Source organism: Rhipicephalus microplus, unplaced genomic scaffold, assembly GCF_043290135.1.
Source record: "Rhipicephalus microplus isolate Deutch F79 unplaced genomic scaffold, USDA_Rmic scaffold_35, whole genome shotgun sequence".
Taxonomy (NCBI): domain Eukaryota; kingdom Metazoa; phylum Arthropoda; class Arachnida; order Ixodida; family Ixodidae; genus Rhipicephalus; species Rhipicephalus microplus.
This window is the reverse complement of record NW_027464608.1, coordinates 240186-267693: the sequence shown is the minus strand read 5'-3', so window position 1 is coordinate 267693 and position 27508 is coordinate 240186.

Sequence of the window (27508 nt, the reverse complement as noted above, 5' to 3'; positions counted from 1 at the left end):
ACTCCACAACTAGAAACTCCGACTAGAAACTCCACAACTAGAGACTCCACAACTAGAGACTCGACAACTAGAGACTCCACAACTAGAAACTCCGCAACTGGAAACTCCACAACTAGAAACTCCACAACTAGATACTCCGCTACTAGAAACTCCAAAACTAGAGACTCCGCATTTGAAACTCCACAACTAGAAACTCCACAACGAGAAACTCAACAACTAGAAACTCCACAACTAGAGACTCCACAACTAAAGTCTTCACAACTAGAAACTACAAAACTAGAAACTCCGCAACTATAAACTCCACAACTAGAAACTCCGACTAAAAACTCCACAACTAAACACTCCACCATTAGAGACTCGACAACTAGACTCCACAACTAGAAACTCCGAAACTAGAAACTTCACAACTAGAAACTCCACAACTAGAAACTCCACAACTAGAGACTCCACAACTAGAGACTCCACAACTAGAAACTCCACAACTAGAAACTCCACAACTAGTAACTCCGATTACAAACTACACAACTAGAGACTCCACAACTACAGACTCCACAACTAGAATCTCCACAACTGGAAACTACACAACTACAAACTCCACAACTAGAAACTTCACAACTAGAGACTCCACAACTAAAGCTCTACAACTACAAAACTCCGCAACTAGGGTCTCCACAACTACAGACTCCGTAACTAAAGACTCCGCAACAAGAAACTCCGCAACTAGAGACTCCGCAACTAGAGACTCTGCAACTAGAGACTCCGCGAATAGAAACTCTACAACTAGATTCTCTACAACTAGAAATCCCACAACTAGAAACTCCAGAACTACAAGCTCTACAACTGGAAACTCCGCAACCAGAAACTCCACAGCTAGAAACTCCAAAACTAGATACTCTGCAACTAGAAACTCCACAACTAGAGACTCCGCAATAGAAACTCCGCAACTAGAAACTCCACTGCGAGAAACTCAACAACTGAAACTCCACAACTAGAGACTCCACAACTAGAGACTTCACAACTAGAAACTCCACAACTAGAAACACCGCAACTAAAAAATCCACAACTAGAAACTCCGACTAGAAACTCCACAACTAGAGACTCCACTACTAGAGTCTCGACAACTAGAGACTCCACAATTAGAAACTCCACAACTACAAACTCCACAACTAGAAAATCCGCAACTAGAAACTCAATTTACAAACTGCACAACTAGAGACTTCACAACTATAGACTCCACAACAAGAGACTCTACAACTGGAAACTCCAAAACTAGAAACTCCACAAATAGAAACTCCACAACTAGAAACTCCAACTAGAAACTCCACAACAAGAGACTCCACAACTAGACACTCGACAGCTAGACACTCCGCAACTGGAAACTCCAGAACTAGAAACTCCAACACTAGAAACTGCGCAACTAGAAACTCCACGACTGGAAACTCCACAACTAGAAACTCCACAACTAGAGACTCCGCCATTTAACATCCACAAATAGAAACTCCACAACTAGAAACTCAACAACTAGAAACTCCACAACTAGAGAACCCACAACTAGAAACTCCACAACTAGAAACTCCACAACTAGAGACTCCACAACTGGAAACTCCACAACTAGAAACTCCACAACTAGATACTCCGCATCTAGAAACTCCACAACTAGAGACTCCGCAACTAGAAACTCTACAACTAGAAACTCCGCAACTAGTAACTCCGATTACATACTACACAACTAGAGACTCCACAACTACAGACTCCACAACTATAGACTCCACAACAAGAAACTCCGCAACTAGAAACTCCACAACTGGAAACTACACAACTACAAACTCCGCAACTAAAAACTCCACAACTAGAAACTGCACTATAGAAACTGCACAACTAGAAACTCCACAACTAGAAACTCCACAACTAGAAACTTCACAACTAGAGACTCCACAACTAAAGCTCTACAACTAGAAAACTCCGCAACTAGGGTCTCCACAACTACAGACTCCGTAACTAAAGACTCCGCGAATAGAAACTCTACAACTAGATACTCTACAACTAGAAATCCCACAACTAGGAACTCCAGAACTACAGACTCTACAACTGGAAACTGCGTAACTAGAAACTCCACAAGTAGAAACTCTACAACTAGATACTCCGCAACTAGAAACTCCACAACTAGAGACTCCGTAATAGAAACTCCGCAACTAGAAACTCCACTGCGAGAAACTCAACAACTAGAAACTCCACAACTAGAGACTCCACAACTAGAGACTTCACAACTAGAAACTCCACAATTAGAAACACCGCAACTAGAAAATCCACAACTAGAAACTCCGACTAGAAACTCCACAACTAGAGACTCCACAACAAGAGACTCCACAACTAGACACTCGACAGCTAGACACTCCGCAACTGGAAACTCCAGAACTAGAAACTCCAACACTAGAAACTGCGCAACTAGAAACTCCACGACTGGAAACTCCACAACTAGAAACTCCACAACTAGAGACTCCGCCATTTAACATCCACAAATAGAAACTCCACAACTAGAAACTCAACAACTAGAAACTCCACAACTAGAGAACCCACAACTAGAAACTCCACAACTAGAAACTCCACAACTAGAGACTCCACAACTGGAAACTCCACAACTAGAAACTCCACAACTAGATACTCCGCATCTAGAAACTCCACAACTAGAGACTCCGCAACTAGAAACTCTACAACTAGAAACTCCGCAACTAGTAACTCCGATTACATACTACACAACTAGAGACTCCACAACTACAGACTCCACAACTATAGACTCCACAACAAGAAACTCCGCAACTAGAAACTCCACAACTGGAAACTACACAACTACAAACTCCGCAACTAAAAACTCCACAACTAGAAACTGCACTATAGAAACTGCACAACTAGAAACTCCACAACTAGAAACTCCACAACTAGAAACTTCACAACTAGAGACTCCACAACTAAAGCTCTACAACTAGAAAACTCCGCAACTAGGGTCTCCACAACTACAGACTCCGTAACTAAAGACTCCGCGAATAGAAACTCTACAACTAGATACTCTACAACTAGAAATCCCACAACTAGGAACTCCAGAACTACAGACTCTACAACTGGAAACTGCGTAACTAGAAACTCCACAAGTAGAAACTCTACAACTAGATACTCCGCAACTAGAAACTCCACAACTAGAGACTCCGTAATAGAAACTCCGCAACTAGAAACTCCACTGCGAGAAACTCCACAACTAGAAACTCCGCAACTGGAAACTCCAGAACTAGAAACTACACAACCCGAAACTCCACAACTAGAAACTCCACAACTAGAAACTCCACAACTACAAACTCCACAACTAAAAAATCTGCAACTAGAAACTCAATTTACAAACTGCACACCTAGAGACTCCACGACTACAGACTCCACAACTAGAGACTCGACAACCAGAAACTCCGCAACTAGAAACTCCACAACTGGAAACTCCACAACTAGAAACTCCGCAAATAGAAACTCCCCAACGAGAGACTCCGCAACTAGAGACTCCACGATTAGAAACTCCACAACTAGATACTCTACAACTAGAAACTTCACATATAGATACTCCACAACTAGAGACTCTACAACTGGAAACTCCACAACTAGAAACTCCACAACTAGAAACTCCACAACTAGAAACTCCGACTAGAAACTCCACAACTAGAGACTGCACAACTAGAGACTCGACAACTAGACACTCCGCAACTGGAAACTCCAGAACTAGAAACTCCACAACTAGAAACTGCGCAACTAGAAACTCCACGACTACAAACTCCACAACTAGAAATTCCACAACTAGAAACTCCACAACTAAAAACTCCGCAACGAGGAACTCTGATTACAAACTGCACAACCAGGGACTCCACAACTACAGACTCCACAACTAGAGACTCCACAACCAGAAACTCCGCAACCAGAAAATCCACAACTGGACACTCCACAACTAGAAACTCCACAACTAGAGACTCCGCAATTGAACCTCCGCAACTAGAAACTCAACAACTAGAAACTCAACAACTAGAAACTCAACAACTAGAAACTCCACAACTAGAGACTCCACAACTAGAAACTCCACAACTAGAAATTTCACAACTAGAAACTCTGCAACAAGAAACTCCGACTAGAAACTCCACAACTAGAGACTCCAAAACTAGAGACTCGACAACTAGATACTCCGCAACTGGAAACTCCAGAACTAGAAACTCCACAACTAAAAACTGTGCAACTAGAAACTCCACAACTAGAGACTCCACAACTAGAAAATCCACAGCTAGAACCTCCACAACTAGAGACTCGGCAACTAGAAACTCCACAACTAGAAACTCCGCAACTAGTAACTCCGAGAACATACTACACAACTAGAGACTCCACAACTACAGACTCCACAACTAGAGACTCCACAACCAGAAACTCCGCAACTAGAAACTCCACAACTGGAAACTACACAACTACAAACTCCGCAACTAAAAACTCCACAACTAGAAACTGCACTATAGAAACTGCACAACTAGAAACTCTAACACAAGAAACTCCACAACTAGAAACTTCACAACTAGAGACTCCACAACTAAAGCTCTACAACTAGAAAACTCCGCAACTAGGGTCTCCACAACTACAGACTCCGTAACTAAAGACTCCGCGAATAGATACTCTAAAACTAGATACTCTACAACTAGAAATCCCACAACTAGGAACTCCAGAACTACAGACTCTACAACTGGAAACTCCGCAACTAGAAAATCCACAACTAGAAACTCCACAACTAGATACTCCGCAACTAGAAACTCCACAACTAGAGACTCCGCAATAGAAACTCCGCAACTAGAAACTCCACTGCGAGAAACTCAACAACTAGAAACTCCACAACTAGAGACTCCACAACTAGAGACTTCACAACTAGAAACACCGCAACTAGAAAATCCACAACTAGAAACTCCGACTAGAAACTCCACAACTAGAGACTCCACAACTAGAGTCTCGACAACTAGAGAATCCACAACTAGAAACTCCGCAACTAGAAACTCCAGAACTAGAAACTCCACAGCTAGAAACTCCACAACTAGAAACTCCACAACTAGAAACTCCACAACTACAAACTCCACAACTAAAAAATCCGCAACTAGAAACTCAATTTACAAAGTGCACAACTAGAGACTCCACGACTACAGACTCCACAACTAGAGACTCGACAACCAGAAACTCCGCAACTAGAAACTCCACAACTAGAAACTCCAAAACTAGAAACTCCGCAAATAGAAACTCCCCAACGAGAGACTCCGCAACTAGAGACTCCACGAATAGAAACTCCGCAACTAGATACTCTACAACTAGAAACTTCACATATAGATACTCCACAACTAGAGACTCTACAACTGGAAACTCCACAACTAGAAACTCCACAACTAGAAACTCCACAACTGGAAACTCCGACTAGAAACTCCACAACTAGAGACTCCACAACTAGAGACTCGACAACTAGACACTCCGCAACTGGAAACTCCAGAACTAGAAACTCCACAACTAGAAACTGCGCAACTAGAAACTCCACGAATACAAACTCCACAACTAGAAATTCCACAACTAGAAACTCCACAACTAAAAACTCCGCAACGAGGAACTCCGATTACAAACTGCACAACCAGGGACTCCACAACTACAGACTCCACAACTAGAGACTCCACAACCAGAAACTCCGCAACCAGAAAATCCACAACTGGAAACTCCACAACTAGAAACTCCACAACTAGAGACTCTGCAATTGAACCTCCGCAACTAGAAACTTAACAACTAGAAACTCAACAACTAGAAACTCAACAACTAGAAACTCCACAACTAGAGACTCCACAACTAGAAACTCCACAACTAGAAATTTCACAACTAGAAACTCTGCAACAAGAAACTCCGACTAGAAACTCCACAACTAGAGACTCCAAAACTAGAGACTCGACAACTAGATACTCCGCAACTGGAAACTCCAGAACAAGAAACTCCACAACTAAAAACTGTGCAACTAGAAACTCCACGACTAGAAACTCCACAACTAGAACCTCCACAACTAGAAATTCCACAACTAGAAACTCCACAATCAGAAACTCCGCAACTAGAAACTCCACAACTGGAAACTCCACAACTAGAAACTCCACAACTAGAGACGCTGCAAATGAAACTCCGACACTAGAAACTCCGCAACTAGAAACTCAACAACTAGGAACTCAACAACTAGGAACTCAACAACTAGGCTTCACAACTAGAAATTTCACAACTAGAAACTCTGCAACCAGAAACTCCACAGCTACACACTCCGCAACTAGAAACTCCACAAGTAGGAACTCCGACTTCAAACTCCACAACTAGAGACTCCACAACTAGAAACTCAACGTATAGAAAGTCCACAACTAGAAACTCCGACTAGAAACTCCACAACTAGACTCCACCATTAGAGACTCGACAACTAGAGACTCCACAACTAGAAACTCCGAAACTAGAAACTTCACAACTACAAACTCCACAACAAGAACCTCCACAACTAGAAACTCCGCAACTAGAAACTTCACAACTAGAAACTCCGCATCTAGAAACTCCGATTACAAACTGCACAACTAGAAACTACACAACTAGAGACTTCTTAACTAGTGACTCCACAACCAGAAACTCCGCAACTAGAACCTCCACAACTGGAAACTCCACAACTAGAGACTCCGCAATTGAACATCCACAACTAAAGACTCCACAACTAGAAACTCAACAACTAGAAACTCCGCAACTAGAGACTCCACAACTAGAAACTCCACAACTAGAAGTTTAACAACTAGAAACTCTGCAACAAGAAACTCCGACTAGAAACTCCACAACTAGAGACTCCACAACTAGAGACTCGACAACTAGATACTCCGCAACTGGAAACTCCAGAACTAGAAACTCCACAACTAGAAACTGCGCAACAAGAAACTCCACGACTAGAAACTCCACAACTAGAACCTCCATAACTAGAGCCTTCACAACCAGAAACTCCACAACTAGATACTCCACAACTAGAGACTCTACAACTGGAAACTCCACAACTAGAAACTCCACAACTAGAAACTCCACAACTACATACTCCGCAACTAGAAACTCCAAAACTAGAGACTCCGCATTTGAAACTCCGCAACTAGAATTTCCACAACGAGAAACTCAACAACTAGAAACTCCACAAGTAGAGACTCCACAACAAGAGACTTCACAACTAGAAACTCCAAAACTAGAAACTCCGCAACTAGAAACTCCACAACTAGAAACTCCGACTAGAAACTCCACAACTAGAAACTCCGACTAGAAACTCCACAACTAGAGACTCCACAACTAGAGACTCGACAACTAGAGACTCCACAACTAGAAACTCCGCAACTGGAAACTCCACAACTAGAAACTCCACAACTAGATACTCCGCTACTAGACACTCCAAAACTAGAGACTCCGCATTTGAAACTCCACAACTAGAAACTCCACAACGAGAAACTCAACAACTAGAAACTCCACAACTAGAGACTCCACAACTAAAGACTTCACAACTAGAAACTCCAAAACTAGAAACTCCGCAACTATAAACTCCACAACTAGAAACTCCGACTAAAAACTCCACAACTAGACACTCCACCATTAGAGACTCGACAACTAGAGACTCCACAACTAGAAACTCCGAAACTAGAAACTTCACAACTAGAAACTCCACAACTAGAAACTCCACAACTAGAGACTCCACAACTAGAGACTCCACAACTACAAACTCCACAACTAGAAACTCCACAACTAGTAACTCCGATTACAAACTACACAGCTAGAGACTCCACAACTACAGACTCCACAACTAGAATCTCCACAACTGGAAACTACACAACTACAAACTCTGCAACTAAAAACTCCACAACTAGAAACTGCACTATAGAAACTGCACAACAAGAAACTCCACAACTAGAAACTCCACAACTAGAAACTTCACAACTAGAGACTCCACAACTAAAGCTCTACAACTAGAAAACTCCGCAACTAGGGTCTCCACAACTACAGACTCCGTAACTAAAGACTCCGCAACAAGAAACTCCGCAACTAGAGACTCCGCAACTAGAGACTCTGCAACTAGAGACTCCGCGAATAGAAACTCTACAACTAGATTCTCTACAACTAGAAATCCCACAACTAGAAACTCCAGAACTACAGGCTCTACAACTGGAAACTCCGCAACTAGAAACTCCACAACTAGAAACTCCACAACTAGATACTCTGCAACTAGAAACTCAACAACTAGAGACTCCGCAATAGAAACTCCGCAACTAGAAACTCCACTGCGAGAAACTCAACAACTAGAAACTCCACAACTAGAGACTCCACAACTAGAGACTTCACAACTAGAAACTCCACAACTAGAAACACCGCAACTAAAAAATCCACAACTAGAAACTCCGACTAGAAACTCCACAACTAGAGACTCCACAACAAGAGTCTCGACAACTAGAGACTCCACAATTAGAAACTCCGCAACTGGAAACTCCAGAACTAGAAACTCCACAACTAGAAACTCCACAACTACAAACTCCACAACTAGAAAATCCATAACTAGAAACTCAATTTACAAACTGCACAACTAGAGACTTCACAACTATAGACTCCACAACTAGAGACTCTACAACTGGAAACTCCAAAACTAGAAACTCCACAACTAGAAACTCCACAACTAGAAACTCCGACTAGAAACTCCACAACTAGAGACTCCACAACTAGAGACTCGACAACTAGATACTCCGCAACTGGAAACTCCAGAACTAGAAACTCCACAACTAGAAACTGCGCAACTAGAAACTCCACGACTAGAAACTCCACAACTAGAACCTCCATAACTTGAGCCTCCACAACCAGAAACTCCGCAACTAGAAAATCCACAACTGGAAACTCAACAACTAGAAACTCCAAAACTAGAGACTCCGCAATTGAAAGTCTGCAACTAGAAACTCCGACACTGGAAACTCAACAACTAGAAACTCAACAACTAGGAACTCCACAACTGGACTCTACAACTAGAAATTTCACAACTAGAAACTCTGTAACCAGAAACTCCACAGCTACAAACTCCGCAACTAGAAACTCCACAAGTAGAAACTCCGACTTCAAACTCCACAGCTAGAGACTCCACAATTATAAAATCCACAACTAAAAACTCTACAGCTAGAAACTCCACGACTAGAAAGTCCACAACTAGAACCTCCACAACTAGAGACCCCGCAACTACAAACTCCAACACTAGAGACTCAGCAACTAGGAACTTCGCAAATAGAAACTCCACATCTAGAAACTCCACAAATAGGAACTCCACAACTAGAGACTCCGTGACTACAGACTCCTCAACTCGAAACTCCACAACTAGAGACTGTACCCAGAAACTCCACAACTAGAAACTCCACAACCAGAAACTCCACAACTAGAAACTCCGCAACTAGAGACTCCCCAAATAGAAGCTCCACAACTGGAAACTCCAAAACTTGAGACTCCGCAACTAGAAACTCCACCGCTAGAAACTCCACAATAGAAACTCCACAACTAGAGATACTTGAACTACAAACTCTGAAACTAGAGACTCTGAAACTAGAAACTCCGCGACAAGAGACTCCATAACTAGAAACTCCAGAACTAGAGACTCCGCAACCAGAGACTCCGCGACTAGAAACTCCGCGACTAGAAACTCCACAACTAGATACTCTACAACTAGAAACTCCACAACTAGAGACTCCACAACTGGAAACTCCACAAATAGAAACTCCTCAACTAGATACTCCAAAACTAGATACTCCGCAACTAGAAACTCCACAACTAGAGACTCCACAACTAGAAAATTCACAACTAGAACCTCCACAACTAGAGACTCCGCAACTAGAAACTCCACAACTTGAAACTCCACAACTAGTAACGCCGATTACAAACTACACAACTAGAGACTCCACAACTACAGACTCCAAAACTAGAGACTCCACAACCAGAAACTCCGCAACTAGAAACTCCACAACGGGAAACTCCACAACTACAAACTCCGCAACTAAAAACTCCACAACTAGAAACTGCACTATAGAAACTGCACAACTAGAAACTGCACAACTAGAAACTCAACAACCAGAAACTCCACAACTAGAGACTCCACAACTAGAAACTCCACAACTAGAAGTTTAACAACTAGAAACTCTGCAACAAGAAACTCCGACTAGAAACTCCACAACTAGAGACTCCACAACTAGAAACTCGACAACTAGATACTCCGCAACTGGAAACTCCAGAACTAGAAACTCCACAACTAGAAACTGTGCAACAAGAAACTCCTCGACTAGAAACTCCACAACTAGATTCTCCATAACTAGAGCCTTCACAACCAGAAACTCCACAACTAGATACTCCACAACTAGAGACTCTACAACTGGAAACTCCACAACTAGAAGCTCCACAACTAGAAACTCCACAACTACATACTCCGCAACTAGAAACTCCAAAACTAGAAACTCCGCAACTAGAAACTCCACAACTAGAAACTCCGACTAGAAACTCCACAACTAGAAACTCCGACTAGAAACTCCACAACTAGAGACTCCACAACTAGAGACTCGACAACTAGAGACTCCACAACTAGAAACTCCGCAACTGGAAACTCCACAACTAGAAACTCCACAACTAGATACTCCGCTACTAGAAACTCCAAAACTAGAGACTCCGCATTTGAAACTCCACCACTAGAAACTCCACAACGAGAAACTCAACAACTAGAAACTCCACAACTAGAGACTCCACAACTAAAGTCTTCACAACTAGAAACTACAAAACTAGAAACTCCGCAACTATAAACTCCACAACTAGAAACTCCGACTAAAAACTCCACAACTAAACACTCCACCTTTAGAGACTCGACAACTAGACTCCACAACTAGAAACTCCGAAACTAGAAACTTCACAACTAGAAACTCCACAACTAGAAACTCCACAACTAGAGACTCCACAACTAGAGACTCCACAACTAGAAACTCCACAACTGGAAACTCCACAACTAGTAACTCCGATTACAAACTACACAACTAGAGACTCCACAACTACAGACTCCACAACTAGAATCTCCACAACTGGAAACTACACAACTACAAACTCCACAACTAGAAACTTCACAACTAGAGACTCCACAACTAAAGCTCTACAACTACAAAACTCCGCAACTAGGGTCTCCACAACTACAGACTCCGTAACTAAAGACTCCGCAACAAGAAACTCCGCAACTAGAGACTCCGCAACTAGAGACTCTGCAACTAGAGACTCCGCGAATAGAATCTCTACAACTAGATTCTCTACAACTAGAAATCCCACAACTAGAAACTCCAGAACTACAAGCTCTACAACCGGAAACTCCGCAACTAGAAACTCCACAGCTAGAAACTCCACAACTAGATACTCTGCAACTAGAAACTCCACAACTAGAGACTCCGCAATAGAAACTCCGCAATTAGAAACTCCACAGCGAGAAACCCAACAACTAGAAACTCCACAACTAGAGACTCCACAACTAGAGACTTCACAACTAGAAACTCCACAACTAGAAACACCGCAACTAAAAAATCCACAACTAGAAACTCCGACTAGAAACTCCACAACTAGAGACTCCACTACTAGAGTCTCGACAACTAGAGACTCCACAATTAGAAACTCCACAACTACAAACTCCACAACTAAAAAATCCGCAACTAGAAACTCAATTTACAAACTGCACAACTAGAGACTTCACAACTATAGACTCCACAACAAGAGACTCTACAACTGGAAACTCCAAAACTAGAAACTCCACAACTAGAAACTCCACAACTAGAAACTCCAACTAGAAACTCCACAACAAGAGACTCCACAACTAGACACTCGACAGCTAGACACTCCGCAACTGGAAACTCCAGAACTAGAAACTCCAACACTAGAAACTGCGCAACTAGAAACTCCACGACTGGAAACTCCACAACTAGAAACTCCACAACTAGAGACTCCGCCATTTAACATCCACAAATAGAAACTCCACAACTAGAAACTCAACAACTAGAAACTCCACAACTAGAGAACCCACAACTAGAAACTCCACAACTAGAAACTCCACAACTAGAGACTCCACAACTGGAAACTCCACAACTAGAAACTCCACAACTAGATACTCCGCATCTAGAAACTCCACAACTAGAGACTCCGCAACTAGAAACTCTACAACAAGAAACTCCGCAACTAGTAACTCCGATTACATACTACACAACTAGAGACTCCACAACTACAGACTCCACAACTATAGACTCCACAACCAGAAACTCCGCAACTAGAAACTCCACAACTGGAAACTACACAACTACAAACTCCGCAACTAAAAACTCCACAACTAGAAACTGCACTATAGAAACTGCACAACTAGAAACTCCACAACTAGAAACTACACAATCAGAAACTTCACAACTAGAGACTCCACAACTAAAGCTCTACAACTAGAAAACTCCGCAACTAGGGTCTCCACAACTACAGACTCCGTAACTAAAGACTCCGCGAATAGAAACTCTACAACTAGATACTCTACAACTAGAAATCCCACAACTAGGAACTCCAGAACTACAGACTCTACAACTGGAAACTCCGTAACTAGAAACTCCACAACTAGAAACTCCACAACTAGATACTCCGCAACTAGAAACTCCACAACTAGAGACTCCGTAATAGAAACTCCGCAACTAGAAACTCCACTGCGAGAAACTCAACAACTAGAAACTCCACAACTAGAAACACCGCAACTAGAAAATCCACAACTAGAAACTCCGACTAGAAACTCCACAACTAGAGACTCCACAACTAGAGTCTCGACAACTAGAGACTCCACAACTAGAAACTCCGCAACTGGAAACTCCAGAACTAGAAACTACACAGCCCGAAACTCCACAACTAGAAACTCCACAACTAGAAACTCCACAACTACAAACTCCACAACTAAAAAATCCGCAACTAGAAACTCAATTGACAAACTGCACACCTAGAGACTCCACGGCTACAGACTCCACAACTAGAGACTCGACAACCAGAAACTCCGCAACTAGAAACTCCACAACTGGAAACTCCACAACTAGAAACTCCGCAAATAGAAACTCCCCAACGAGAGACTCCGCAACTAGAGACTCCACGAATAGAAACTCCACAACTAGATACTCTACAACTAGAAACTTCACATATAGATACTCCACAACTAGAGACTCTACAACTGGAAACTCCACAACTAGAAACTCCACAACTAGAAACTCCACAACTAGAAACTCCGACTAGAAACTCCACAACTAGAGACTGCACAACTAGAGACTCGACAACTAGACACTCCGCAACTGGAAACTCCAGAACTAGAAACTCCACAACTAGAAACTGCGCAACTAGAAACTCCACGACTACAAACTCCACAACTAGAAATTCCACAACTAGAAACTCCACAACTAAAAACTCCGCAACGAGGAACTCCGATTACCAACTGCACAACCAGGGACTCCACAACTACAGACTCCACAACTAGAGACTCCACAACCAGAAACTCCGCAACCAGAAAATCCACAACTGGACACTCCACAACTAGAAACTCCACAACTAGAGACTCCGCAATTGAACCTCCGCAACTAGAAACTCAACAACTAGAAACTCAACAACTAGAAACTCAACAACTAGAAACTCCACAACTAGAGACTCCACAACTAGAAACTCCACAACTAGAAATTTCACAACTAGAAACTCTGCAACAAGAAACTCCGACTAGAAACTCCACAACTAGAGACTCCAAAACTAGAGACTCGACAACTAGATACTCCGCAACTGGAAACTCCAGAACTAGAAACTCCACAACTAAAAACTGTGCAACTAGAAACTCCACGACTAGAAACTCCACAACTAGAACCTCCACAACTACAAATTCCACAACTAGAAACTCCACAATCAGAAACTCCGCAACTAGAAACTCCACAACTGGAAACTCCACAACTAGAAACTCCACAACTAGAGACGCCGCAAATGAAACTCCGACACTAGAAACTCCGCAACTAGAAACTCAACAACTAGGAACTCAACAACTAGGAACTCAACAACTAGGCTTCACAACTAGAAATTTCACAACTAGAAACTCTGCAACCAGAAACTCCACAGCTACACACTCCGCAACTAGAAACTCCACAAGTAGGAACTCCGACTTCAAACTCCACAACTAGAGACTCCACAACTAGAAACTCAACGTATAGAAAGTCCACAACTAGAAACTCCGACTAGAAACTCCACAACTAGAGACTCCACCATTAAAGACTCGACAACTAGAGACTCCACAACTAGAAACTCCGAAACTAGAAACTTCACAACTAGAAACTCCACAACAAGAACCTCCACAACTAGAAACTCCGCAACTAGAAACTTCACAACTAGAAACTCCGCATCTAGAAACTCCGCAATTGAACATCCACAACTAGAAACTCCACAACTAGAAACTCAACAACTAGAAACTCCACAACTAGAGACTCCACAACTAGAAACTCCACAACTAGAAGTTTAACAACTAGAAACTCTGCAACAAAAAACTCCGACTAGAAACTCCACAACTAGAGAATCCACAACGAGAGACTCGACAACTAGATACTCCGCAACTGGAAACTCCAGAACTAGAAACTCCACAACTAGAAACTGCACAACAAGAAACTCCACAACTAGAAACTCCACAACTAGAAACTTCACAACTAGAGACTCCACAACTAAAAACTCCACAACTAGAAACTGCACTATAGAAACTGCACAACTAGAAACTCCACAACTAGAAACTCCACAACTAGAAACTTCACAACTAGAGACTCCACAACTAAAGCTCTACAACTAGAAAACTCCGCAACTAGGGTCTCCACAACTACAGACTCCGTAACTAAAGACTCCGCGAATAGAAACTCTACAACTAGATACTCTACAACTAGAAATCCCACAACTCGGAACTCCAGAACTACAGACTCTAAAACTGGAAACTCCGTAACTAGAAACTCCACAACTAGAAACTCCACAACTAGATACTCCGCAACTAGAAACTCCACAACTAGAGACACCGTAATAGAAACTCCACAACTAGAAACTCCACTGCGATAAACTCAACAACTAGAAACTCCACAACTAGAGACTCCACAACTAGAGACTTCACAACTAGAAACTCCACAACTAGAAACACCGCAACTAGAAAATCCACAACTAGAAACTCCGACTAGAAACTCCACAACTAGAGACTCCACAACTAGAGTCTCGACAACTAGAGACTCCACAACTAGAAACTCCGCAACTGGAAACTCCAGAACTAGAAACTCCACAGCCCGAAACTCCACAACTAGAAACTCCACAACTACAAACTCCACAACTAAAAAATCCGCAACTAGAAACTCAATTTACAAACTGCACACCTAGAGACTCCACGACTACAGACTCCACAACTAGAGACTCGACAACCAGAAACTCCGCAACTAGAAACTCCACAACTGGAAACTCCACAACTAGAAACTCCGCAAATAGAAACTCCCCAACGAGAGACTCCGCAACTAGAGACTCCACGAATAGAAACTCCACAACTAGATACTCTACAACTAGCAACTTCACATACAGATACTCCACAACTAGAGACTCTACAACTGGAAACTCCACAACTAGAAACTCCACAACTAGAAACTCCACAACTAGAAACTCCGACTAGAAACTCCACAACTAGAGACTCCACAACTAGAGACTCGACAACTAGACACTCCGCAACTGGAAACTCCAGAACTAGAAACTCCACAACTAGAAACTGCGCAACTAGAAACTCCACGACTACAAACTCCACAACTAGAAATTCCACAACTAGAAACTCCACAACTAAAAACTCCGCAACGAGGAACTCCGATTACAAACTGCACAACCAGGGACTCCACAACTACAGACTCCACAACTAGAGACTCCACAACCAGAAACTCCACAACTAGAAACTCCACAACTAGAAACTACACAACTACAAACTCCGCAACTAAAAACTCCACAACTAGAAACTGCACTATAGAAACTGCACAACTAGAAACTCCACAACTAGAAACTCCACAACTAGAAACTTCACAACTAGAGACTCCACAACTAAAGCTCTACAACTAGAAAACTCCGCAACTAGGGTCTCCACAACTACAGACTCCGTAACTAAAGACTCCGCGAATAGAAACTCTACAACTAGATACTCTACAACTAGAAATCCCACAACTAGGAACTCCAGAACTACAGACTCTACAACTGGAAACTCCGTAACTAGAAACTCCACAACTAGAAACTCCACAACTAGATACTCCGCAACTAGAAACTCCACAACTAGAGACTCCGTAATAGAAACTCCGCAACTAGAAACTCCACTGCGAGAAACTCAACAACTAGAAACTCCACAACTAGAGACTCCACAACTAGAAACTTCACAACTAGAAACTCCACAACTAGAAACACCGCAACTAGAAAATCCACAACTAGAAACTCCGACTAGAAACTCCACAACTAGAGACTCCACAACTAGAGTCTCGACAACTAGAGACTCCACAACTAGAAACTCCGCAACTGGAAACTCCAGAACTAGAAACTACACAGCCCGAAACTCCACAACTAGAAACTCCACAACTACAAACTCCACAACTACAAACTCCACAACTAAAAAATCCGCAACTAGAAACTCAATTTACAAACTGCACACCTAGAGACTCCACGACTACAGACTCCACAACTAGAGACTCGACAACCAGAAACTCCGCAACTAGAAACTCCACAACTGGAAACTCCACAACTAGAAACTCCGCAAATAGAAACTCCCCAACGAGAGACTCCGCAACTAGAGACTCCACGAACAGAAACTTCACAACTAGATACTCTACAACTAGAAACTTCACATATAGATACTCCACAACTAGAGACTCTACAACTGGAAACTCCACAACTAGAAACTCCACAACTAGAAACTCCACAACTAGAAACTCCGACTAGAAACTCCACAACTAGAGACTCCACAACTAGAGACTCGACAACTAAACACTCCGCAACTGGAAACTCCAGAACTAGAAACTCCACAACTAGAAACTGCGCAACTAGAAACTCCACGACTACAAACTCCACAACTAGAAATTCCAAACTAGAAACTCCACAACTAAAAACTCCGCAACGAGGAACTCCGATTACAAACTGCACAACCAGGGACTCCACAACTACAGACTCCACAACTAGAGACTCCACAACCAGAAACTCCGCAACCAGAAAATCCACAACTGGAAACTCCACAACTAGAAACTCCACAACTAGAGACTCCGCAATTGAACCTCCGCAACTAGAAACTCAACAACTAGAAACTCAACAACTAGAAACTCAACAACTAGAAACTCCACAACTAGAAACTCCACGACTAGAAACTCCACAACTAGAACCTCCACAACTAGAAATTCCACAACTAGAAACTCCACAATCAGAAACTCCGCAACTAGAAACTCCACAACTAGAAACTCCACAACTAGATACTCTGCAACTAGAAACTCAACAACTAGTGACTCCGCAATAGAAACTCCGCAACTAGAAACTCCACTGCGAGAAACTCAACAACTAGAAACTCCACAACTAGAGACTCCACAACTAGAGACTTCACAACTAGAAACTCCACAACTAGAAACACCGCAACTAAAAAATCCACAACTAGAAACTCCGACTAGAAACTCCACAACTAGAGACTCCACAACAAGAGTCTCGACAACTAGAGACTCCACAATTAGAAACTCCGCAACTGGAAACTCCAGAACTAGAAACTCCACAGCTAGAAACTCCGCAACTAGAAACTCCACAACTAGAAACTCCACAACTACAAACTCCACAACTAGAAAATCCGCAACTAGAAACTCAATTTACAAACTGCACAACTAGAGACTTCACAACTATAGACTCCACAACTAGAGACTCTACAACTGGAAACTCCTAAACTAGAAACTCCACAACTAGAAACTCCACAACTAGAAACTCCGACTAGAAACTCCACAACTAGAGACTCCACAACTAGAGACTCGACAACTAGATACTCCGCAACTGGAAACTCCAGAACTAGAAACTCCACAACTAGAAACTGCGCAACTAGAAACTCCACGACTAGAAACTCCACAACTAGAACCTCCATAACTTGAGCCTCCACAACCAGAAACTCCGCAACTAGAAAATCCACAACTGGAAACTCCACAACTAGAAACTCTAAAACTAGAGACTCCGCAATTGAAACTCTGCAACTACAAACTCCGCAACTGGAAACTCAACAACTAGGAACTCAACAACTAGGAACTCCACAACTAGACTCTACAACTAGAAATTTCACAACTAGAAACTCTGTAACCAGAAACTCCACAGCTACAAACTCCGCAACTAGAAACTCCACAAGTAGAAACTCCGACTTCAAACTCCACAGCTAGAGACTCCACAATTATAAAATCCACAACTAAAAACTCTACAGCTAGAAACTCCACGACTAGAAAGTCCACAACTAGAACCTCCACAACTAGAGACCCCGCAACTACAAACTCCAACACTAGAGACTCAGCAACTAGGAACTTCGCTAATAGAAACTCCACATCTAGAAACTCCACAAATAGGAACTCCACAACTAGAGACTCCGTGACTACAGACTCCTCAACTCGAAACTCCACAACTAGAGACTGTACCCAGAAACTCCACAACTAGAAACTCCACAACCAGAAACTCCACAACTAGAAACTCCGCAACTAGAAACTCCGCAACTATACACAGAACGAGTAGAAACTTCGCAACTAGAGCCTCCACAACTAGACACTCCACGACAAGAGACTTCACAACTAGAAACTCCACAACTAGAAACTCCACAACTAGAAACCCAACAACAAGAAACTCTTCAACTACAAACTTCACAACTAGAGACTGCGCAACTACAAACTCCACAATTGAAACTCCAAAACTAGAAACTTCGCAACTACAAACTCCACAACTAGAAACTTCACAACTACAAACTCCACAACTAGTGACTCCGCAACTAGAGACTCCCCAAATAGAAGCTCCACAACTGGAAACTCCAAAACTTGAGACTCCGCAACTAGAAACTCCACAGCTAGAAACTCCACAATAGAAACTCCACAACTAGAGATACTTGAACTACAAACTCCGAAACTAGAGACTCTGAAACTAGAAACTCCGCGACTAGAGACTCCATAACTAGAAACTCCAGAACTAGAGACTCCGCAACCAGAGACTCCGCGACTAGAAACTCCGCGACTAGAAACTCCACAACTAGATACTCTACAACTAGAAACTCCACAACTAGAGACTCCACAACTGGAAACTCCACAAATAGAAACTCCACAACTAGATACTCCAAAACTAGATACTCCGCAACTAGAAACTCCACAACTAGAGACTCCACAACTAGAAAATTCACAACTAGAACCTCCACAACTAGAGACTCCGCAACTAGAAACTCCACAACTTGAAACTCCACAACTAGTAACGCCGATTACAAACTACACAACTAGAGACTCCACAACTACAGACTCCAAAACTAGAGACTCCACAACCAGAAACTCCGCAACTAGAAACTCCACAACGGGAAACTCCACAACTACAAACTCCGCAACTAAAAACTCCACAGCTAGAAACTGCACTATAGAAACTGCACAACTAGAAACTCCACAACTAGAAACTCAACAACTAGAAACTCCACAACTAGAGACTCCACAACTAGAAACTCCACAACTAGAAGTTTAACAACTAGAAACTCTGCAACAAGAAACTCCGACTAGAAACTCCACAACTAGAGACTCCACAATTAGAAACTCGACAACTAGATACTCCGCAACTGGAAACTCCAGAACTAGAAACTCCACAACTAGAAACTGTGCAACAAGAAACTCCTCGACTAGAAACTCCACAACTAGAACCTCCATAACTAGAGCCTTCACAACCAGAAACTCCACAACTAGATACTCCACAACTAGAGACTCTACAACTGGAAACTCCACAACTAGAAACTCCACAACTAGAAACTCCACAACTACATACTCCGCAACTAGAAACTCCAAAACTAGAAACTCCGCAACTAGAAACTCCACAACTAGAAACTCCGACTAGAAACTCCACAACTAGAAACTCCGACTAGAAACTCCACAACTAGAGACTCCACAACTAGAGACTCGACAACTAGAGACTCCACAACTAAAAACTCCGCAACTGGAAACACCGCAACTAGAAAATCCACAACTAGAAACTCCGACTAGAAACTCCACAACTAGAGACTCCACAACTAGAGTCTCGACAACTAGAGACTCCACAACTAGAAACTCCGCAACTGGAAACTCCAGAACTAGAAACTCCACAGCCCGAAACTCCACAACTAGAAACTCCACAACTAGAAACTCCACAACTACAAACTCCACAACTAAAAAATCCGCAACTAGAAACTCAATTTACAAACTGCACACCTAGAGACTCCACGACTACAGACTCCACAACTAGAGACTCGACAACCAGAAACTCCGCAACTAGAAACTCCAAAACTGGAAACTCCACAACTAGAAACTCCGCAAATAGAAACTCCCCAACGAGAGACTCCGCAACTAGAGACTCCACGAATAGAAACTCCACAACTAGATACTCTACAACTAGAAACTTCACATATAGATACTCCACAACTAGAGACTCTACAACTGGAAACTCCACAACTAGAAACTCCACAACTAGAAACTCCACAACTAGAAACTCCGACTAGAAACTCCACAACTAGAGACTCCACAACTAGAGACTCGACAACTAAACACTCCGCAACTGGAAACTCCAGAACTAGAAACTCCACAACTAGAAACTGCGCAACTAGAAACTCCACGACTACAAACTCCACAACTAGAAATTCCAAACTAGAAACTCCACAACTAAAAACTCCGCAACGAGGAACTCCGATTACAAACTGCACAACCAGGGACTCCACAACTACAGACTCCACAACTAGAGACTCCACAACCAGAAACTCCGCAACCAGAAAATCCACAACTGGAAACTCCACAACTAGAAACTCCACAACTAGAGACTCCGCAATTGAACCTCCGCAACTAGAAACTCAACAACTAGAAACTCAACAACTAGAAACTCAACAACTAGAAACTCCACAACTAGAAACTCCACGACTAGAAACTCCACAACTAGAACCTCCACAACTAGAAATTCCACAACTAGAAACTCCACAATCAGAAACTCCGCAACTAGAAACTCCACAACTAGAAACTCCACAACTAGATACTCTGCAACTAGAAACTCAACAACTAGTGACTCCGCAATAGAAACTCCGCAACTAGAAACTCCACTGCGAGAAACTCAACAACTAGAAACTCCACAACTAGAGACTCCACAACTAGAGACTTCACAACTAGAAACTCCACAACTAGAAACACCGCAACTAAAAAATCCACAACTAGAAACTCCGACTAGAAACTCCACAACTAGAGACTCCACAACAAGAGTCTCGACAACTAGAGACTCCACAATTAGAAACTCCGCAACTGGAAACTCCAGAACTAGAAACTCCACAGCTAGAAACTCCGCAACTAGAAACTCCACAACTAGAAACTCCACAACTACAAACTCCACAACTAGAAAATCCGCAACTAGAAACTCAATTTACAAACTGCACAACTAGAGACTTCACAACTATAGACTCCACAACTAGAGACTCTACAACTGGAAACTCCTAAACTAGAAACTCCACAACTAGAAACTCCACAACTAGAAACTCCGACTAGAAACTCCACAACTAGAGACTCCACAACTAGAGACTCGACAACTAGATACTCCGCAACTGGAAACTCCAGAACTAGAAACTCCACAACTAGAAACTGCGCAACTAGAAACTCCACGACTAGAAACTCCACAACTAGAACCTCCATAACTTGAGCCTCCACAACCAGAAACTCCGCAACTAGAAAATCCACAACTGGAAACTCCACAACTAGAAACTCTAAAACTAGAGACTCCGCAATTGAAACTCTGCAACTACAAACTCCGCAACTGGAAACTCAACAACTAGGAACTCAACAACTAGGAACTCCACAACTAGACTCTACAACTAGAAATTTCACAACTAGAAACTCTGTAACCAGAAACTCCACAGCTACAAACTCCGCAACTAGAAACTCCACAAGTAGAAACTCCGACTTCAAACTCCACAGCTAGAGACTCCACAATTATAAAATCCACAACTAAAAACTCTACAGCTAGAAACTCCACGACTAGAAAGTCCACAACTAGAACCTCCACAACTAGAGACCCCGCAACTACAAACTCCAACACTAGAGACTCAGCAACTAGGAACTTCGCTAATAGAAACTCCACATCTAGAAACTCCACAAATAGGAACTCCACAACTAGAGACTCCGTGACTACAGACTCCTCAACTCGAAACTCCACAACTAGAGACTGTACCCAGAAACTCCACAACTAGAAACTCCACAACCAGAAACTCCACAACTAGAAACTCCGCAACTAGAAACTCCGCAACTATACACAGAACGAGTAGAAACTTCGCAACTAGAGCCTCCACAACTAGACACTCCACGACAAGAGACTTCACAACTAGAAACTCCACAACTAGAAACTCCACAACTAGAAACCCAACAACAAGAAACTCTTCAACTACAAACTTCACAACTAGAGACTGCGCAACTACAAACTCCACAATTGAAACTCCAAAACTAGAAACTTCGCAACTACAAACTCCACAACTAGAAACTTCACAACTACAAACTCCACAACTAGTGACTCCGCAACTAGAGACTCCCCAAATAGAAGCTCCACAACTGGAAACTCCAAAACTTGAGACTCCGCAACTAGAAACTCCACAGCTAGAAACTCCACAATAGAAACTCCACAACTAGAGATACTTGAACTACAAACTCCGAAACTAGAGACTCTGAAACTAGAAACTCCGCGACTAGAGACTCCATAACTAGAAACTCCAGAACTAGAGACTCCGCAACCAGAGACTCCGCGACTAGAAACTCCGCGACTAGAAACTCCACAACTAGATACTCTACAACTAGAAACTCCACAACTAGAGACTCCACAACTGGAAACTCCACAAATAGAAACTCCACAACTAGATACTCCAAAACTAGATACTCCGCAACTAGAAACTCCACAACTAGAGACTCCACAACTAGAAAATTCACAACTAGAACCTCCACAACTAGAGACTCCGCAACTAGAAACTCCACAACTTGAAACTCCACAACTAGTAACGCCGATTACAAACTACACAACTAGAGACTCCACAACTACAGACTCCAAAACTAGAGACTCCACAACCAGAAACTCCGCAACTAGAAACTCCACAACGGGAAACTCCACAACTACAAACTCCGCAACTAAAAACTCCACAGCTAGAAACTGCACTATAGAAACTGCACAACTAGAAACTCCACAACTAGAAACTCAACAACTAGAAACTCCACAACTAGAGACTCCACAACTAGAAACTCCACAACTAGAAGTTTAACAACTAGAAACTCTGCAACAAGAAACTCCGACTAGAAACTCCACAACTAGAGACTCCACAATTAGAAACTCGACAACTAGATACTCCGCAACTGGAAACTCCAGAACTAGAAACTCCACAACTAGAAACTGTGCAACAAGAAACTCCTCGACTAGAAACTCCACAACTAGAACCTCCATAACTAGAGCCTTCACAACCAGAAACTCCACAACTAGATACTCCACAACTAGAGACTCTACAACTGGAAACTCCACAACTAGAAACTCCACAACTAGAAACTCCACAACTACATACTCCGCAACTAGAAACTCCAAAACTAGAAACTCCGCAACTAGAAACTCCACAACTAGAAACTCCGACTAGAAACTCCACAACTAGAAACTCCGACTAGAAACTCCACAACTAGAGACTCCACAACTAGAGACTCGACAACTAGAGACTCCACAACTAAAAACTCCGCAACTGGAAACACCGCAACTAGAAAATCCACAACTAGAAACTCCGACTAGAAACTCCACAACTAGAGACTCCACAACTAGAGTCTCGACAACTAGAGACTCCACAACTAGAAACTCCGCAACTGGAAACTCCAGAACTAGAAACTCCACAGCCCGAAACTCCACAACTAGAAACTCCACAACTAGAAACTCCACAACTACAAACTCCACAACTAAAAAATCCGCAACTAGAAACTCAATTTACAAACTGCACACCTAGAGACTCCACGACTACAGACTCCACAACTAGAGACTCGACAACCAGAAACTCCGCAACTAGAAACTCCAAAACTGGAAACTCCACAACTAGAAACTCCGCAAATAGAAACTCCCCAACGAGAGACTCCGCAACTAGAGACTCCACGAATAGAAACTCCACAACTAGATACTCTACAACTAGAAACTTCACATATAGATACTCCACAACTAGAGACTCTACAACTGGAAACTCCACAACTAGAAACTCCACAACTAGAAACTCCACAACTAGAAACTCCGACTAGAAACTCCACAACTAGAGACTCCACAACTAGAGAATCGACAACTAGACACTCCGCAACTGGAAACTCCAGAACTAGCAACTCCACAACTAGAAACTGCGCAACTAGAAACTCCACGACTACAAACTCCACAACTAGAAATTCCACAACTAGAAACTCCACAACTAAAAACTCCGCAACGAGGAACTCCGATTACAGACTGCACAACCAGGGACTCCACAACTACAGACTCCACAACTAGAGACTCCACAACCAGAAACTCCGCAACCAGAAAATCCACAACTGGAAACTCCACAACTAGAAACTCCACAACTAGAGACTCTGCAATTGAACCTCCGCAACTAGAAACTCAACAACTAGAAACTCAACAACTAGAAACTCAACAACTAGAAACTCCACACCTAGAGACTCCACAACTAGAAACTCCACAACTAGAAATTTCACAACTAGAAACTCTGCAACAAGAAACTCCGACTAAAAACTCCACAACTAGACACTCCACCATTAGAGACTCGACAACTAGAGACTCCACAACTAGAAACTCCGAAACTAGAAACTTCACAACTAGAAACTCCACAACTAGAAACTCCACAACTAGAGACTCCACAACTAGAGACTCCACAACTAGAAACTCCGCATCTAGAAACTCCGATTACAAACTGCACAACTAGAAACTACACAACTAGAGACTTCTTAACTAGTGACTCCACAACCAGAAACTCCGCAACTAGAAACTCCACAACTGGAAACTCCACAACTAGAGACTCCGCAATTGAACATCCACAACTAGAAACTCCACAACTAGAAACTCAACAACTAGAAACTCCACAACTAGAGACTCCACAACTAGAAACTCCACAACTAGAAGTTTAACAACTAGAAACTCTGCAACAAGAAACTCCGACTAGAAACTCCACAACTAGAGAATCCACAACGAGAGACTCGACAACTAGATACTCCGCAACTGGAAACTCCAGAACTAGAAACTCCAAACTAGAAACTGCACAACAAGAAACTCCACAACTAGAAACTCCACAACTAGAAACTTCACAACTAGAGACTCCACAACTAAAGCTCTACAACTAGAAAACTCCGCAACTAGAAAACTCCGCAACTAGGGTCTCCACAACTACAGACTCCGTAACTAAAGACTCCGCAACTAGAGACTCCGCAACTAGAGACTCTGCAACTAGAGACTCCGCGAATAGAAAATCTACAACTAGATTCTCTACAACTAGAAATCCCACAACTAGAAACTCCAGAACTACAGGCTCTACAACTGGAAACTCCACAACTGGAAACTCCGAAACTAGAAACTTCACAACTAGATACTCCACAACAAGAACCTCCACAACTAGAAACTCCGCAACTAGAAACTTCACAACTAGAAACTCCGCATCTAGAAACTCCGATTACAAACTGCACAACTAGAAACTACACAACTAGAGACTTCTTATCTAGTGACTCCACAACCAGAAACTCCGCAACTAGAAACTCCACAACTGGAAACTCCACAACTAGAGACTCCGCAATTGAACATCCACAACTAGAAACTCCACAACTAGAAACTCAACAACTAGAAACTCCACAACTAGAGACTCCACAACTAGAAACTCCACAACTAGAAGTTTAACTAGAAACTCTGCAACAAGAAACTCCGACTAGAAACTCCACAACTAGAGACTCCACAACTAGAGACTCGACAACTAGATACTCCGCAACTGGAAACTCCAGAACTAGAAACTCCACAACTAGAAACTGCGCAACAAGAAACTCCACGACTAGAAACTCCACAACTAGAACCTCCATAACTAGAGCCTTCACAACCAGAAACTCCACAACTAGATACTCCACAACTAGAGACTCTACAACTGGAAACTCCACAACTAGAAACTCCACAACTAGAAACTCCACAACTACATACTCCGCAACTAGAAACTCCAAAACTTGAGACTCCGCATTTGAAACTCCGCAACTAGAATTTCCACAACGAGAAACTCAACAACTAGAAACTCCACAAGTAGAGACTCCACAACAAGAGACTTCACAACTAGAAACTCCAAAACTAGAAACTCTGCAACTAGAAACTCCACAACTAGAAACTCCACAACTAGATACTCCGCTACTAGAAACTCCAAAACTAGAGACTCCGCATTTGAAACTCCACAACTAGAAACTCCACAACGAGAAACTCAACAACAAGAAACTCCACAACTAGAGACTCCACAACTAAAGACTTCACAACTAGAAACTCCAAAACTAGAAACTCCGCAACTAGAAACTCCGACTAAAAACTCCACAACTAGACACTCCACCATTAGACACTCGACAACTAGAGACTCCACAACTAGAAACTCCGAAACTAGAAACTTCACAACTAGAAACTCCACAACTAGAAACTCCACAACTAGAGACTCCACAACTAGAGACTCCACAACTAGAAACTCCACAACTAGAAACTCCACAACTAGTAACTCCGATTACAAACTACACAGCTAGAGACTCCACAACTACAGACTCCACAACTAGAATCTCCACAACTGGAAACTACACAACTACAAACTCTGCAACTAAAAACTCCACAACTAGAAACTGCACTATAGAAACTGCACAACAAGAAACTCCACAACTAGAAACTCCACAACTAGAAACTTCACAACTAGAGACTCCACAACTAAAGCTCTACAACTAGAAAACTCCGCAACTAGGGTCTCCACAAATACAGACTCCGTAACTAAAGACTCCGCAACAAGAAACTCCGCAACTAGAGACTCCGCAACTAGAGACCCTGCAACTAGAGACTCCGCGAATAGAAACTCTACAACTAGGTTCTCTACAACTAGAAATCCCACAACTAGAAACTCCAGAACTAC